This window comes from Sphaeramia orbicularis, chromosome 11 (genome assembly GCF_902148855.1).
Source record: "Sphaeramia orbicularis chromosome 11, fSphaOr1.1, whole genome shotgun sequence".
NCBI lineage: Eukaryota > Metazoa > Chordata > Actinopteri > Kurtiformes > Apogonidae > Sphaeramia > Sphaeramia orbicularis.
In genome coordinates, this window is record NC_043967.1 from 3,207,437 (window position 1) to 3,224,092 (window position 16,656).

General features: G+C 42.0%; 1 long non-coding RNA gene across 1 annotated transcript; it reads left to right on the forward strand.

The window, feature by feature from the left end:
- The first annotated feature begins 2,395 nt into the window (after window positions 1–2,395).
- LOC115428004 (uncharacterized) lies at window positions 2,396–14,153 on the forward strand. The gene is made up of 3 exons (XR_003936570.1): window positions 2,396–2,406; window positions 13,515–13,518; window positions 14,035–14,153. It is a non-coding gene; the product is annotated as an uncharacterized LOC115428004 (long non-coding RNA).
- Window positions 14,154–16,656: the final 2,503 nt, after the last annotated feature.

Sequence of the window (16,656 nt, forward strand, 5' to 3'; positions counted from 1 at the left end):
AAATACGAAAATAAAAGTAAACTGCATGGAGGACAGGCTGAAAACATACACTTATGAAACATGAAATCAGAATCAGAATACTTTATTAATCCCAAGGGAAAATTATTGAATGTAAATCTTAAAGAAAAAAATAAATAAATCTGACATTTATAGTACAGTATTTATATGTAGATTTAAATATTATATTCATATTTACTATATATTTGCAGATGCACATGGTGTGATATGTGTGTGTGGGGGGGGGGGTTACTGAAGGAATGACCTGTGTATCACTCCTTCCTTCACTGCCGGTGTAAAAGTCTGTCATATGAAAGCCACGCCCCCTTGGTACCTGCACAGGTGAGTCCAGCAGCTGTTCCAGGTGAGCAGGTCTTCCCACCTGAGCTGGACCTTCTACAGTCCAGGACAGCAGACTCATGTCCTTCACACTGGAGCTCACTGGTCCAGACTGGAGCCTCCCCCTCTCCATAGAGGCCCCCCTGGAGGAGCCCAGGAGCCCCACAGCCCAGCTCCCTACAGACCACCTGGGTGTCGTTAAGGACCAAATCTTCTTCACACACTGAGGACCAGGACTGGTTGGACCGGATCTCCAGTCTGCCTGAACACCGACTGGAACCGTGGACCAGTCTGACAGAGTCTGTGGACACACAACAACACACACATGTTTAAAGACACAAAAGCCCCTGGACAGACAGGAGTGTGGGGGTGGACTCTTTCAAAGCCTCCTGTCAGTCATCAGTGACACAGGAACTAAACTGGACTCATGGACCAGTTCAACCAGAGCCACAATGTCCTCAAAGAAAACAGCAGAACTAAGAACACACCAATAAAAGGCCCTTTAGTGTTGAATGTGGAGCTGAAGGACACAGTGAGTGTGTGCTGTTTTTTTAACTCTATTCCAACAGAGGGCGCTGTCTACATTCAGACTGGACTCAAACAGGCCTCAGGTCCACTCTGTGGATCCTCAGTCACAGGTTAGAGTTAGTTTAACGTCAGCGCTGGAGGAGACACAGTCATTCTGAAGTCAGACTGAACATTCAGTATGTGTGAGTGGGGTCTGTTCAAAGGCAGTGGGTTTGATGCACACACAGAATCCCAGTGGTCAGTAAATGCACCATAATGCAGTGGGTTTGATCAGTGACCTGTGCACTGGTTCATCTCAGACCACTGGAAACATGTGGCTCATGTCAAACATCTGCATTTAAGGAGATGGTTTAGTGTCAGTGATGTTTCCATGGTGTCCTCAGAGTCCAGCAGACCCACATAGAGCTGGAAAAAGAGCACATGGACCAACATAAAGTCCAGTTAAAACTAATGGACTCAGTCCTTCTGAGCTGTTCAACAGCCTGTTGGAAAGCAGAGTCATGTGACCACGTTCATGGACTGGAACTGAATTCAGCTGCATGTGTTTGATGGTTCAGTCCAACTGTCCAATGTGTGGACCTGGTCTGACTGGGTTTGGTTTGACCCAGCTCAGATAAAACACACCTGAATACATGGAAGAACTCTGACAGAATCAGGATCATCAGTAGATTTACCTGAACAGGTGAGGAACAGGGTGGGGCCCTGAAACTCAGGCTTTGTTCTCACACAGTCCATCAGTGTAGATGTAGACAGAAGACAGATGGGGCTGATGGACCACTGAGGACCAGGTGAATGAGACCCTCTACCAGAAACAGCAGATCCACAGTCCAGTCGATGACATATGACATCTGCTGCCTTCAGGGTCCAGGGGTCAGAATAATAATCACTTCCCACGTCTCTCCATTCTCCATGATGTTTCATCTCTACTTCACCGTTACAGCGACTGGCTCCTCCCACCAGTCTGACATCATCAGGATCTGATCAAATACAAGTGACAGATAAATGAGCTCAAAGTGAGTGAACTGATGTCAGCTGGTGTGAGTCAAAGCTCCGCCCACCTGTGCAGGTAAGGTCCTCAGCTGTTCCAGATGAGCAGGTCTGTGCCCCTGAGCTTCCACAGTCCAGCAGAGCAGACTCATGGCCTTCACAGGTGAACGTCTGCACCACAGGAGCCTCCGCTGCTCCAGAGAGCGCCCCCTGGAGGAGCCCAGGAGCCCCACAGCCCAGCTCCCTACAGACCACCTGGGCACCACGAAGGTCCAAGTGTCCTTCACACACTGAGGACCAGGACCTGGACTGGTTAGACCAGACCTCCAGTCTGCCTGAACACACACTGGACCCATGGACCAGTCTGACAGAGTCTGTGGACACAGATGGAAGAAGACTGGAATGAGACTAGAGTCTGAAGTGGACTCTAAGGGACTCTAGTGGACTGGAGTAGACCGGGGTATGGGGGCTTGGACTATATAGTGGATTTTATTGGACTGTAGTGGACTCACATTTATACAGGTACATCTCAAAAAATTTAAATATCATGAAAAAGTTCAATATTTTTTGTTCATTCATTTCAGAAAGGTAAACCCATATATTATATCGACTCATTAGACATAGACTGAAATATTTCAAGCCTCATTTCTTGAAATTTTGATGATTATGGCTTACAGATAATTAAAATCCAAAATTCAGTGTCTCAGAAAATTAGAAGATTGCATAAAATCAGTAAAAACAAATATTTTAAACATAAATGTCATTCTTCTGTAAAGTCTGTTCATTTCTGTGAACTCCGTACTTGGTTGGTTCTACTTTGACATGAATTCCTGCATCAGTGTGTGGTGTCATGGAGGTGCTCAGCCTGTGGACCTGCTCAGGTGGAATGGAAGCCCAGGTTGGTTTAATAGTGTCCTTCAGCTCATCTGTCATTGGTGGATCTGCTGTCTTTCATCTGCCTCTGGACAGTCCTCCATAGATTCTCTCTGGGGTTCAGGTCAGGTCAGTTTTCTGCTCCATCAGTCCCAGTAACTCCATGGTCACTGAACCAGCTTTTCAGATGCCATGGCAGAACAAATCAGCACTGACTGTCCTCTGTTCAGATGAAAGTCCATTTTCTATGTCATTTGGAAATCCAGGTCCCAGAGTCTGGAGGGAGAGTGGAGAGGAACAGAATCCACATTGAAGTCCAGTGTGAAGTTTCCACAGTCAGTGCTGGTTTGTTGTGCCATGGCATCTGCTCGTGTTGGTCCATTGTGTTTTCTGAAGTCCACAGTCCACACCCCCATCTACCAGGACATTTTAGAACACTTCATGCTTCCTTCTGCTGACTTTAAACTTTATGCAGATGCTGATTTCATCTTCCAGCAGAACTTGTCACCTGCCCACACTGTCAAAGGAACCAAAAGCTGGTTCAGTGACCATGGTGTTACTGGGACTGATGGAGCAGAAAACCGACCTGACCTGAACTCCAGAGAGAATCTATGGAGGACTGTCCAGAGGCAGATCAGAGACAGCAGATCCACCAATGACAGATGAGCTGAAGGACACCATCAAACCAACCTGGGCTTCCATTCCACCTGAGCAGGTCCACAGGCTGAGCACCTCCATGACACCACACACTGATGAAGGAATTCATGTCAAAGTAGAACCAACCAAGTATTGAGTTCATACAAATGAACAGACTTTACAGAAGAATGACATTTATGTTTAAAATATTTGTGACCTCCGCCAAGGAGGTTATGTTTTTGCCAGGGTTTGTTTGTTTGTTTGTTTGTCTGTTTGTTTGTCTGTCCATTAGTGTGCAACATAACTCAAAAAGTTATGGATAGATTTGGATGAAATTTTCAGGGTTTGTTGGAAATGGGATAAGGAAGAAATTATTAAATTTTGGTGGTGATCGGGGGTGGGGGGGCCCACTGATCAGCCTTGGCGGAGGTCTGCGCTCTCCAAGTGCTACTAGTTTTTTATTGATTTTATGTATTCTAATGTTCTGAGACACTGAATTTTGGGTTTTCATTATCTGTAAGCCATAAACATCCAAATTTCAAGAAATATGGCTTGAAATATTTCACTCTATGTCTAATGAGTCGATATAATATATGGGTTTACCTTTCTGAAATGAATGACAAAAAATATTGAACCTTTTCATGATATTCTAATTTTTTGAGATGAACCCGTATGTGTTTGTTTCTTCTGTGTGTGAAACAATGTGAAATCAGCTGTTTGTTTGTGGACATGGATATTATTGATTGACTGACTAATTCTTTTGATCTATTTGTGTGAGTTCACATTAAATCTGAGTTGAAGTCTTGGACCGTCCACAGAGTCCACAGAGTCTGGAGCCCTTAGTGACAGTGGAAGGATTAGGGTTCAGTGTTAATGCTCTTACCTGAACAATTCAGCTCCAGGGATGAAAAGTGGTGTTTATCAGATGTGAAACAGTCACTCAGTGCAGATTCATCACAGTTTTGTTTGATCATCCAAGAATATAGACTTGATCTCCTCCTTCTCTGTCTCACTGAAACTGCAGATCCACAGTCCAGTTCTGCACAAACTCTGTTTCCTAACTTCCTGTACCAGTGTAATCCATTCACTGGTTTCCACTTTCCATCCTGTCGTTTCATCTCTAGGTTACCGTGACAATGACTGGCTCCTCCCACCAACCTGAAGTGGACGGACTCTGTAGAAATAAGACACACCAGTCAGAGTCCAGTCCAGAACCACAACACCCCATCTGGACCACATGGACTGGATTATTGACCACATATGGTTTCCATGTCTGAACAGTGTTTTCAGTCCCACTGACAGATTTTCTGTGTAAATACTGAGTCATTCAATCAGTCAGTCTGCTCCTGTTTCCTGTTTCCTGTGTTTCCTTCACTTGTGGATCTTTAAAGCCACACTTGTCCAAATGTCAGGAACAGGAGCTGAGCGTGCTCAGTGGAGCTTCTGTAAACCCATCCTTCCTGAATCCTCTGCATTGGCCCCAGTTTGTTCAGGTGAAAACCACCTGAACCAGGATGTTCAGCTTCAGCCCAGTTCACATCCCTCCTTTATGCATTTCTTACCTGTTGAAGTGCTGTTGTTTTCAGACAGGAGCCCTGCAGGAAAAACACAAAGGACAGCCATGAAAACAGGACAATATTCTGATTTCTAGAGCTGCAACTGATTAATCGACTCAAAGTGATCCAAAAAAATCATTCAACCACAATTCTCCTGAATCACAGCTTGGTTTCCTTCACTTCTCTGCTGTTAAACACTGGTTCCACTGTTGTGTTTCACACGGACGCTCATTGTGACACACAAAGAAGCTTCAATTCAGAAAAACTGCAACAGAATATTTCCCTTCAATCAGTTTGAGTCGATTAATCAAATTGTGAATTTTTGCATTCACTCCAAGTACCTAAACGATTAATCGGTTGCAGCTCTACAGTACTGATTACAAATAAAACATGTTGTCATTAGTAAGGAAACAGGACACTGATGCTGATCAGGATGAACTGTGTTTGTGGTTTGACTTTTAGAAAGGTCGTCTAAGTACCAAACCAGCACATGTGACACTGATGAAGGTTCAAATACAAATATATGACATGAATAAACAGCAGTAGATGAACAATGAGAAGATGAAACTAAAACAGTTTAGTTTGATCAAGTTCAAGTATCAGAAAAACAGGAAGAATCATTAAACCTCTACTGTACGATCAACTGTACGACAACTTTATAACTTCGTACAAACCCATCGTTCGTAAGAAGCTTTGTGACTGAGGCTTTACCCTGATTTCTGTGCTGTGTGTCTTTAACAAACACATTTCTGAACCGATTCTGTTGCCTGTTGTACTGCATTTGGGTCCTTACCATACCCGCTACAGAAACATTTACATCCTGCTCTGTAAGTGAGTGCGAGATCAGTGGTGGCTTTGCACATCATGAGTCACATGACCATCAGCGCACGCTGTGATTTATATCAAACACACACAACACGTCTGCAACCATGGAGATAAACCTGTGTTTGTACATTCATATCATTTCTCAGAAACAGAATGTAGGTGGGATATCGCATGAACACATTGGGTTCATCAGTCGAAAACACCTCCTTATATGGTCAAAAAAAGTGACCAGTTCCCAAACACAGGTACTTCTCACTGAGTCTACATCCAACAAACACAACTGCAATAGAAAATCAACACTAACTGGAAGAAAAACACAAACTGATGTCAATACACCACGACATCAGCTTCATAAGTCACCGTGAAACATCCAACATCCAAACATGAGCTCAAACATGGGCTCAAAACAACATCCCATCATTCTCTATCATCTGACAAATACATTAAATAGACCAGCTAACCAACAGCAGTAACACTGTTTCCACTGTAGACACTGTTATGCATCAGTCTGTCCACAGTGTGGTTTATTCAAACCCTGTCATCAGTCAAAGCACACACACACTCTGTTTGTGTCCCAGACTTCAGTGTCATCCATCCTGTTCCTACCTGGAATCCACATGGAAATGAAAACCAGGATGTAGACGGTGTGGTCCATGTCCAGTCAGATGGTCTTCTCTTGTCTGAGTTGTCGTCTTTACTGTCTCTGTCTTTTATCAGGACTCTACTCCTGTTCTCCTCATTATCTCCTCATCTGTGCTCCGGCTGCTCAGTGTCACAGTTGACCTCAAACATTTCATCACATTAAACATGTTAATGCAAAGTTCAACACAAAAACTGTCCTGATGAATGTGACGCAGCTCTACCACCACAATGAGTAACTGACACTTAAAAGTTTGGTACAAACGACAAAAGCAACGGGACGAAGCACAAACAGCAGCAGCTTTGAACTGTTCTGTTGTGGAATCAGAGTGTAATCCACAGAAAATCCACCAGTGGACTAAATGTGGAGTCTGTAAAGTACAACCAACCTGTGTTAGACACCAGGGAAATGAAGGAAACTAAAGGATCAATGATTACTCAATTTAAAGTATCACACAAATGTTTACAGACCAGATATGATGGACCTCATTCATGAAACAAACCTGTGACGATGAACTAGATGCAGATGTGTCAAGAAACAAAGTACAAATACTTTGTTACCTTGCTTAAGCAGAAATTTTGGTTATCTAGACTTTACAAGAGTAATTATTTTTCAGCCAACTTTTCACTTCTACTGCTTACATTTTAGAAATAGCCTCATTACTCCAATTTCATTCCAGCTTGTCATTGTTCAAAAAAAAAAAAAAAACTATCCAGATAAATCGCTCCATCTGGATAGAGTTTATTTGATTGTGGTTGGATGAGAAGTATCAACATATACCATTCTGACAACCTGTTGGTTTGTATGTGATCCATCCACCTGACTTTATGCACCATTTCAATACTTACATTCAACTAGTCATCATATCTACAGCTCCATGAAACACATGTTTATACTCAGCAGGATACATATATGGTCCATGAAACACCTGTTTATACTCAGTAGGACACATATATGATTCTTTATTACATTTGCATTAGACTCAAATGCCTTTATTGTTAATGTTCATATTTGCGGCTCAAACAGGTTGCCTAGTGCATCCCAAATGTTTCAACATTAACATTTTATCCCGTGAGCTTCAGGATCGATTTTAAAGTGCTTTTATTGGTTTTTAAAACTCTTAATGGTCTTAGCCCTATTTATTTATCTGATTTGCTTTTAACGTATGAGCCCTCTCGGACCCTCAGGTCCTCAGGTAGTAATCTCTTAACTCAGTGGTGTCAAACTCATTTTAGTTCAGGGGCCACATTCAGCTAAATTTGACCTGAAGTGGGCCGGACCAGTAAAATAATTACATTATATATATATATATATATATATATATATATATATATATATATATATATATATATAATGTCAACTCCAAACTTTTCTCTATGTTTTAGAGTGAAAAAAGTAAATTTACATTATGAAAAGGTTTACATCTACAAACTATCCTTTCAAAAGATGTGAATCACATGAACAAACTGAAAAAAATAAGTGTCATTTTAACAATATTCTGCCTCAGTTTATCATTTACACATGTACATTTTAACTTACAGATCACAGTGGATCTACAAATACACAAAACATTTAGTAACAGGTAGAATATTACTAAAATTACACTTAATTCTCTTAAGAAATTTCGGGTTGTTCATATTTGTTCAGGTGATTCACTTTTTTTTTTTTTTTTTGCAAAATTATACTTTGTTTTAGTGTAAATACATGAAAATATTTACATTTCTAAAGAGAAAAATTTGGAGTTGTCATTATTTATATGTTATTATGATAGGGTTTTTTCTGAATCCTGCCCACTTGAGATTGAATTGGTCTGAATGTGGAACCTGAACTAAAAGGATTGTTAATATCTTAGTGTAATTTTTGCATTTTTACAAATTCCTCCTAAGGGCCGGACTGGACCCTTTGGATTTGGCCCCCGGGTCGCATGTTTGACACCTGTCTTAACTGTTCCTAGGGTCCACACTAAGACTCATGGTGAGGCCTCATTCAGCTTTTATGGCCCCAAATTATGGAACAGCCTACCTGAGGATCTGAGGTCCAGTACGAGTGTTCATATTTTTAAAAGTAAACTTAAAACTTATCTTTTTAGTCTAGCTTTTAATTAAACCCTTACTGTAAACTTTACTTTGTTGCTTGTATTTTTATTTGCAACCGCGGGACAGTGGGGGGTTTTGTTGTGAAGCACTTTGTGCTACATGTAACATGTATGAAAAGTGCTATAGAAATAAAGTTTGATTGATTGATTGATTGATTTTAATATAACATTAAAGTCATTATGGTCTTTAGAAAAATGTTTTCTGGGGAGGTGGGGTAGTGCACTATAGGCCCCTCCCCTGTGGCACGGCCTAAGCTTTTGTCATAACAGCATTTTTTTCCCCATTACATTTACTTTTATACTTTAAGTAGCTTTGAAACTAGTACTTTTACTGGAGTAAAAATTTGAGTTGATACTTCATCTCTTACAGAAGTCTGTTTCAACCCTAGTGTCTATACTTCTACCTGAGGAATCAATGGGAATACTTTGGACACCTCTGACTACATGTACAGTCGTTTCCAGTTCATTTCAGTGTTAATCACTGTGATGTGAGAGGACCAGATCAGACCAGATCTCCTGTAAAGACCAGTCAGTGTGGACCAGAACTGAACCAGACTAAATCTGTTTGATTCATACAATAGTTAGTGTGGCTGTCAACTGAACATACGCACACACATGTTCCTCACATCCAAACATGTAGCCCAGGCAGTGGTGGAGTCCAGGGTATACGGCGTATACCTACTTATGTTTCAGTCAACATTGCATATACCCACTTCTAAATCCCCCCGATGCGCACCAAATTACTCATTTTTTCCCCTAGGATGGTGAAGCCATGACCCGCCCTACTCTACCTCTAATTGGCTAGTACTCACTCCTTCACTGATTAGATTGGTTGACTTTAGGCATGAGGACTGATGAGCCAATCAGAGGCAGAGTAGGGCGGGTCATGCTGATGAAAATCTTGCTGATTAGTGCTGTCCTCCTCTGGAACCTGATTGGATACCTCAGGTACCAGTGCCACCCCAGTTGATTGACAGGTCACCACAATTATTGGAAATGTGAACAAGAAAGGCAGAATAAACATGTTTGAAGTGAGTGGTACATATCGAGAGAACCTACTTTAATGGAATGCAAAATTCTGAGGTAAATTTTCAGGTGGTTTCAGAATGAGTCACTGTTTTAAACAACTGGTCACATGACTGCACATTTAGAGGAGAAGAGATGTTGTCACTAATAGTTAAACTGAGTGAGTAGGCTAATGTTATGAAAGGCTAAAGTTATGAAAGGCTAATGTAATGATAGGCTAATGTTATGAAAGGCTAATGTTATGATAGGCTAATGTCATGAAAGGCTAACGTTCTGAAAGGCTAACGTTATGATAGGCTAATGTTATGAAAGGCTAACGTTATGAAAGGCTAAAGTTATGAAAGGCTAATGTAATGATAGGCTAATGTTATGAAAGGCTAAAGTTCTGAAAGGCTAAAGTTATTAAAGGCTAATGTTATGATAGGCTAATGTTATGAAAGGCTAACGTTCTGAAAGGCTAAAGTTACGAAAGGCTAAGGTTATGAAAGGCTAATGTTATGATAGGCTAACGTTATGAAAGGTTAACGTTATCCTATGCTGGCCTCATGTTGAATCCATTTCCGTTCATGCAGCTGTTTATGTTTCAGTAAAACCTACAAACTGCTCCTGATCAAGTCCTGATCATTTTATAATAGTAAGCAAATATTACTGATGGGTTTGTGGGTAAAATAGAGTAGTCTGACATGTCACTGTTTGTAAAACAGGGTTTTTCTGGACTACTTCAAAAAAAAAAAAAAAAAAAAGGCAAAACTTGAGTGTATACCCACTTCTCCAGGGACCACTACACCACTGGAACCAGGGTAGAACAGATCCACACATAAACCACAGGTTTTCAGTCAATGTAATATTCATTTTTTTAAATTTAGATGTGATCAGAGGTCATTTATCATCCTTCTGGTGTGTGGGGTTGTGCACAGTTTGTCACATTAATGACAGTGTTATTAATATTCACATGTAGATGAACGTGCACAGATATGAGCAGCACAGCCACAACTTATAGATGTACACGGAGATTAGAGCTCATTCAGTTCATGAATGTGTTCAGGGTTCAGTGGAGAAAACAGATAATGGACGTGGTTCAGCTCAACATGGGTCAGTTTAATGCAGGGTCGTTGTAAAACATGCTCGTACACATTAAGACATTCATAAGTGTTTTATAATGACTCATACAGAGCCCATGTGTTACTGATGTGTGTGTGTTGACTCACTAGTTAATGGTGAATGTGTGTGAGTTCATATAAAGTGTAAACGCAGACAGATCCTGTTCACATCACAGTGTCTTTGAAAGAATGTGAAGTTTCTGACTCTAAAACCACCACTGACGCACAAATGCACAAACAGTCGCTGAATATCACTCATCACTGTTTCTCTAAGTTTTCACTGCATACGTGACTTCAGCCTCATCCACAGGCTGCGTCTTCTTCTGTGGTCTCCTCAGCTTTAGCTGCAGTGCATTGTGGGAAATAGAAGGACCAGTTCAGCCTCAGTCCCATTTCATGTTTTCCACTGATGTTCAGGACTGAAACCTGGAGTCAGTGCAGTAGATGTGACTTTCACCTGCTCAACTGGTGTCTGGATTACTCCTCACTTTGTGCCTTTGAGCTGCTGATCAGGAACAAATCCAAACAAAACAACACTTCTCACAAATACATCTGCTCTTTTAATGATACTCATCACTTTTCTGATCCGCATCACAGGATGGAAAGACTTGAACTGATCCCACAGTGGTTCCTGGTTGCCATGGTGATCACAGTAATAGATGTAAACTTGTAGATATCTGATTGGCTGATGCTGTTATCATGCCTTGTAATACTTGTATGAACAGAGAGACAGGAAGTGTGTAATGATAAAAAAAATAATTTGACTTGAATTCCTGTTTGTGTTGAGATTCAGTTCAGTTAGTGAGTTTAATATGAACTAATGCTGCTAACGCTGCTAATGCAGCTGCTGTCAGGAAGAGGAACCTTTCCACTAGTGAATTCAAATTTACAAGTGTGATGTGTTCAAGTGCTTTTGTTGTAGTGAAATGAAAAATGGCTGAAACAATTTATGGTGACCCGATACTGGGGTGAAAGAGTTTTGGATGTTTTAATTCATCTGATACAGCATTTTTATCAGATTATCTATATTATAAATGTATAAAATCATCCTCATTGTCAATCCCTCGGTCTCTGCCATGTTGAAAAGGTCAAAGGTCATTTTCATCTCAGCAGCTTGTGGAGGTGGAGTTTAAGCTGGACGGGTTAGTGAAGGTCCCACAAGGACATAGGAAATGAAGAGATCTGGTATGACCTGGTCAGAACTGTTTCATAAATGATAAGTTAATTTTTTAATTTGTAAAATAAATGTTTACAAGTTTTCATCAAAAGAATCAATTACTTTCCAAACTGAATGGAATTAGTTTCCAAAATAAATGCTGAATAAACTCTATGTGTAATATGTTTAATCTGGTTTTGTCTGCTAAGGGCCCTTTTAGGGGTTCTATAATATTAGCAATATATATTGTTACGCCCTAGTCTAGGGGTAAAAAAAAAAAAGGCATAACATAAAATGACTCCCCACTCGATTCCCACTCCCAAGGAAGACCATGACAGATAATGTTAAATTAAAACCGAGCAGCAGTTTATTTAATGTAGGGTGAGCAGTGACAAAAATAACAAACAAAGTCAACTCGAACACTCTATACTTCCCTAGTAAAAATAAAATGAAAATACACAGGACTAACCTGGCCTCCTAACTCAAAAACAGGAGAAAAGGTAATGAAAATAAAATTGACTTCTCACCCTAAACAAGTGCTGCGGTGTCCATAAACTAATTACAATGTGATTAAATACAGAATTCAAAATGCCTAAAAACTCTCTCTCTCATAACACAAAACTGGCGGCATTAGTTGGGAGCAGGGCGAGGTTGAGGAGCGGGGCTGGGTTGTCCACAGGCTGTTTTAAAGGCGGACTCCGTCTTCCAACCACCAATTAGTGGTCCATGCGCTCCAGGCTGGCCAATCCCCAGGACACGCATTCCACCAATCTGATACAGCCACCTGGACTTCAGCACACACATATATAGACTAAAACACCACTGGCCCACTACAGGTCAGGGTGGGATAACATGACAAATGACAGATGTACATATACGACCGCAGGGTTGAAACAATATAATATAATATCAGTGCTGGGCAGCGATTAAAATTTTTAAGTGCAATTAATTGCGTGGATTTCTGCGATCAAGCACGATTAATCACATAGTTATATGGGGGGGGGGTGCCGGCATCAACAGCGTGTATTGCCTTTCAGTGATATTTCAGACTGGAAGTACTCCAGTGATAAAAAAAACAATTCCACATGTCAGTGCTTCCAAACAACTGTATCCTTCTCAACCCCACCATCTGAAGGCATTTAAAATGAAAATGTCCATGGAAAAGACCGGTACTTTTCTCCATGTTTATGTCCCCACCAGTTTATTTCTGGTTGTGAATGACTGACAGGAATCTTAAGCCCACCCCAAATGCTGTCATTGGTTGAAACCTACATGTATTCACAGAGCGAGAGCAACAGACTTTCAAAATATGTGATGTTCAGTTGTTAAAAGCAAGCAAAGGGGGCCCTCTAGTGGTCGGAATAAGTTGCATTAATGTATGTTTTGTACTTGCGGTTTTACCGTAGTCAGTTCAGACATAAGAAGGAACTAACAGACATGTTTCTTTCACTCTGTATGGCCCCAAAAACGCTTGTGAGTATTTTGTGTTCAGTTGTAAGAATGAATAGTATAAAATATCTCTGATGTGAACCTTTGTTGCTGGGTAAAAAGACGTAAATCATAAATTAATCTGTAAATGCTAATCGTTAGCATGTATATGGATTTCCCATTCAAGTTAGCATCGAGCTAGTGATCTTTTTCCCATTCATTTAAATGTATAATGCCATGTAAATGTACTAAGGCAATAAACAGAACTGAGACATATTTTGTATGTATGATGCAGTTTTACAGTGAGTCTCAAGTAAAAGATTTGTAGAGAAGTTTTCAGCGTCCGGCTTTTCTTGGGAAACTTGTTGTCTCTCTGCTGAGCTAATTGCTACACTCACACAAGCAGGGGCAGAATAATATAAGTTATAATAAAAGGGCATTAACGTGAGATAAAAAAAAAAAAAATGTCGGCATTATTTAATGAATGCGTTAACGCGGTAATAACACATTAACTTGCCCAGCCCTACAAAATATACAAGCAAAATTACGACTGTCTTTGTTGTGAAAAATTAGCCTATCTAGAGTTAAAGCAACTACAAGGTGATTTTAACTGAAAACAGTTTCAAATGAATGCCTTTCTAAAACTTAAGCAAATAAGACCATGAGCACAAATATGAACTTTCTACATAGCTACTTAGTCAGATTCCCCCAAAATTCAACTAAACTACTGCAGGTAGACCTTACAGACAAAAGTACTGTAGCTCCTAACTGACCAGTTTAGAGGAAAATCCATACAAATGTACAACCCAAAATGCTGTGCAAAAAAATGCAGCAATTTAGATACCGAGAACTTTGAAGGCCGAAGTGGAGAAGGGTTCCATGTGAACAGCAGATGAACATGGGTCAGTCGGTCCTAGGAGACAGGCGAACGCTGTTTGGAAGGGTGGGGCGATGGCCTACGTTGTCCCCGGCCAATCGAAAGGGACTCGGGTTCAGATCCCCGAATCTGGAGTGGCGGATTCCAGTGCGGTAACGCAAACGATCCCGAAGAAGCTGGCAGGAGCCTCAGGGAGAGTTCTCTTTTCTTTGTGAAGGGCAGGGCGCCCTGGAATGGGTTCGCCCCGAGAGAGGGGGCCACGCCCTGGAAAGCGTCAGGGTTCTGGTGGCGTCCGTTGAGCTCTCGCTGGCCCTTGAAAATTCAGGGGAGGTGTAAATCTCACACCAGGCTGTAACCATATCCACAGCAGGTCTCCAAGGTGAATAGCCTCTGGCATGCTAGAACAAGGCAATTAAGGGAAGTCGGCAAGTCAAATCCGTAATTTCATGATAAGGATGGGCTCTAAGGGCTGGGTCGGTCAGGCTGGAGTGCGAAGCGGGGCTGGGCTCGTGCCGTGGCTGGGGGAGCGGTCGCCCTGTCGCCACCCCCCTCTCCCCGCCGTCGGAAGCGTGGTGTGCGGCCAGTTCACTCGGGGGCCCCCGTTGCAGGGTTTTCACGGCAGCAGAGGGCAGACTGGCAGAGGGGGTCAGGTACAGCGGTCGGCTGTGGCGACTCTGGACGTGCGCCGGGCCCTTCTCGCGGATCTCCCAAGCTACGGTGCCCGCTGGGACCCGTTTGTGCGGGCCCCCAGCAGGTCGCCTCAGCTGGCGCCTAGCAGCTGACTTAGAACTGGTGCGGACCAGGGGAATCCAACTGTTTAATTACAACAAACCATCACAAAGGTCCACGGCAGGTGTTGACACGATGTGATTTCTGCCCAGTGCTCTGAATGTCAAAGTGAAGATATTCAATGAAGCGCAGGTAAACGGCTGGAGTAACAATGACTCATTTTCTGAGCCCGGATGTGCTAAATGTGTTGTAAACCATTGTCCATTTTCATTAATTAAACTGATCTGGAGAACAACTTGTGTCCTGTGTCATACTCCTTCCTCACCCACAATAATAACACTCTTTTGGGTGGGTCCTATTCATATTCTCCTCTGGAGGGTAATGATAAGGGCTTCCTCTAATTTTCTTTCCCTTTTTTTTTTTTTTTTTTTTTTTTAAAATGACGGTTAACACGAATATTTTCGATGTTGATTTTTCATTTGGTCACATGGTTCACATTACTTTCTTGACCAAAGCCTCCCTATGTGTGTCCCTTTTAGTGTTAACCATGTCGACCCCGAGAAAGAAACCTGCACCTCGTGTGGAGCTCCGCAAATCCCTCTCGTCCCCTCGGTACCAATGCCTCCCACATCCAGTACCTGATGGTCGTCTCGTACGTGGGAGGCTTAGAAGTCCTGCCTCCAATGTTACCTCCACTCCAACCAGATCACTCCGGACTCCAGTCCCCAGGAAAACTCCGTTTCCTACCCTCAAATCAAAGAACATGTTGATATTCAGTTATGATAAAGATTGGCGTCAATCTTTTACCCAAAAAGGCTCTTCCACAATCAGTTACCTTGGGAATAAAGATCCCTTGGACCTCACAGAATTGTAGATTATGTCCCGAATACCTTCGAACCACGACGGAAAAGAGTGCATAGGTCTCGTAAGGTCCTCTTCTTATGCACTCAATGTGCGGGCTACCAGCTGTCCCTCCGGCAAGCCTCCACTCACAACCCTAAATGTAGGCTGAAGAGAAAGAGTCAACCTGTACCTATTTCGGGCCATAGATGTGGGGACTGTTCGAGGTCGTTCCTCACCACGAGGGGTCTTTCCCTTCACAGGAGACGAATGCAACTCAACTCGTACCTGCGTCGTCCTTATCTTCCACAATCCAACTTACAGAAGGTGGGCAGGGTTTCATGGTCAGACGCTGACCTACAAACCCTTAAAAATATCTTGGATGCGGATCCAGATATCAACTCCTGTGTCAAACAGGCGATAGTGGTCATGCCTGTTTATTCTAAGCGGCAGATCCAGTACCAATGTAGGACATTACAAAAGTCTCAGTATTCTCTTAAGAATACTTCCTACCCCACAGTTACTGGAATGACACAAACCACTGATAGTTACGGAACTGAATTAGACCCTATTCCTCCGGTTTCTGGGGTTAAAGAAAAACTCTTGTCTGAGTTTGAGAATAACAAATACGAGGACATCAAACCGTGTATCGGTATTCTAATCAGAAAAGTGAGTAACTCACTTAAGGACATGAAATGAAGGCCGGTCTCCCAAACAAATTCAGTTCGTTAAGCTGACCACTGAAATATGAACTAAGAAAGGAAGCCAACGAAAAATCCATGAGTACACTTGCAGCAGAAATTCTCGATGGTAGGACAGACACCCAATGTACCATCAATAGTGTTGAAATTCTCAATGTGCACAAAGGTATCTGGGAAAGGGCCGATACCTTTAAATCCTTGGGGCAATTCGGTACAGTAACTCGAGCAGATAACTCCCATTTCTCCTACCCCATCTTGGCCCCCGAAGCTGTCTCAGTGATTAAGAAACTGGACCCAGAAAGTGCTCCGGGTCCGGATGGGTT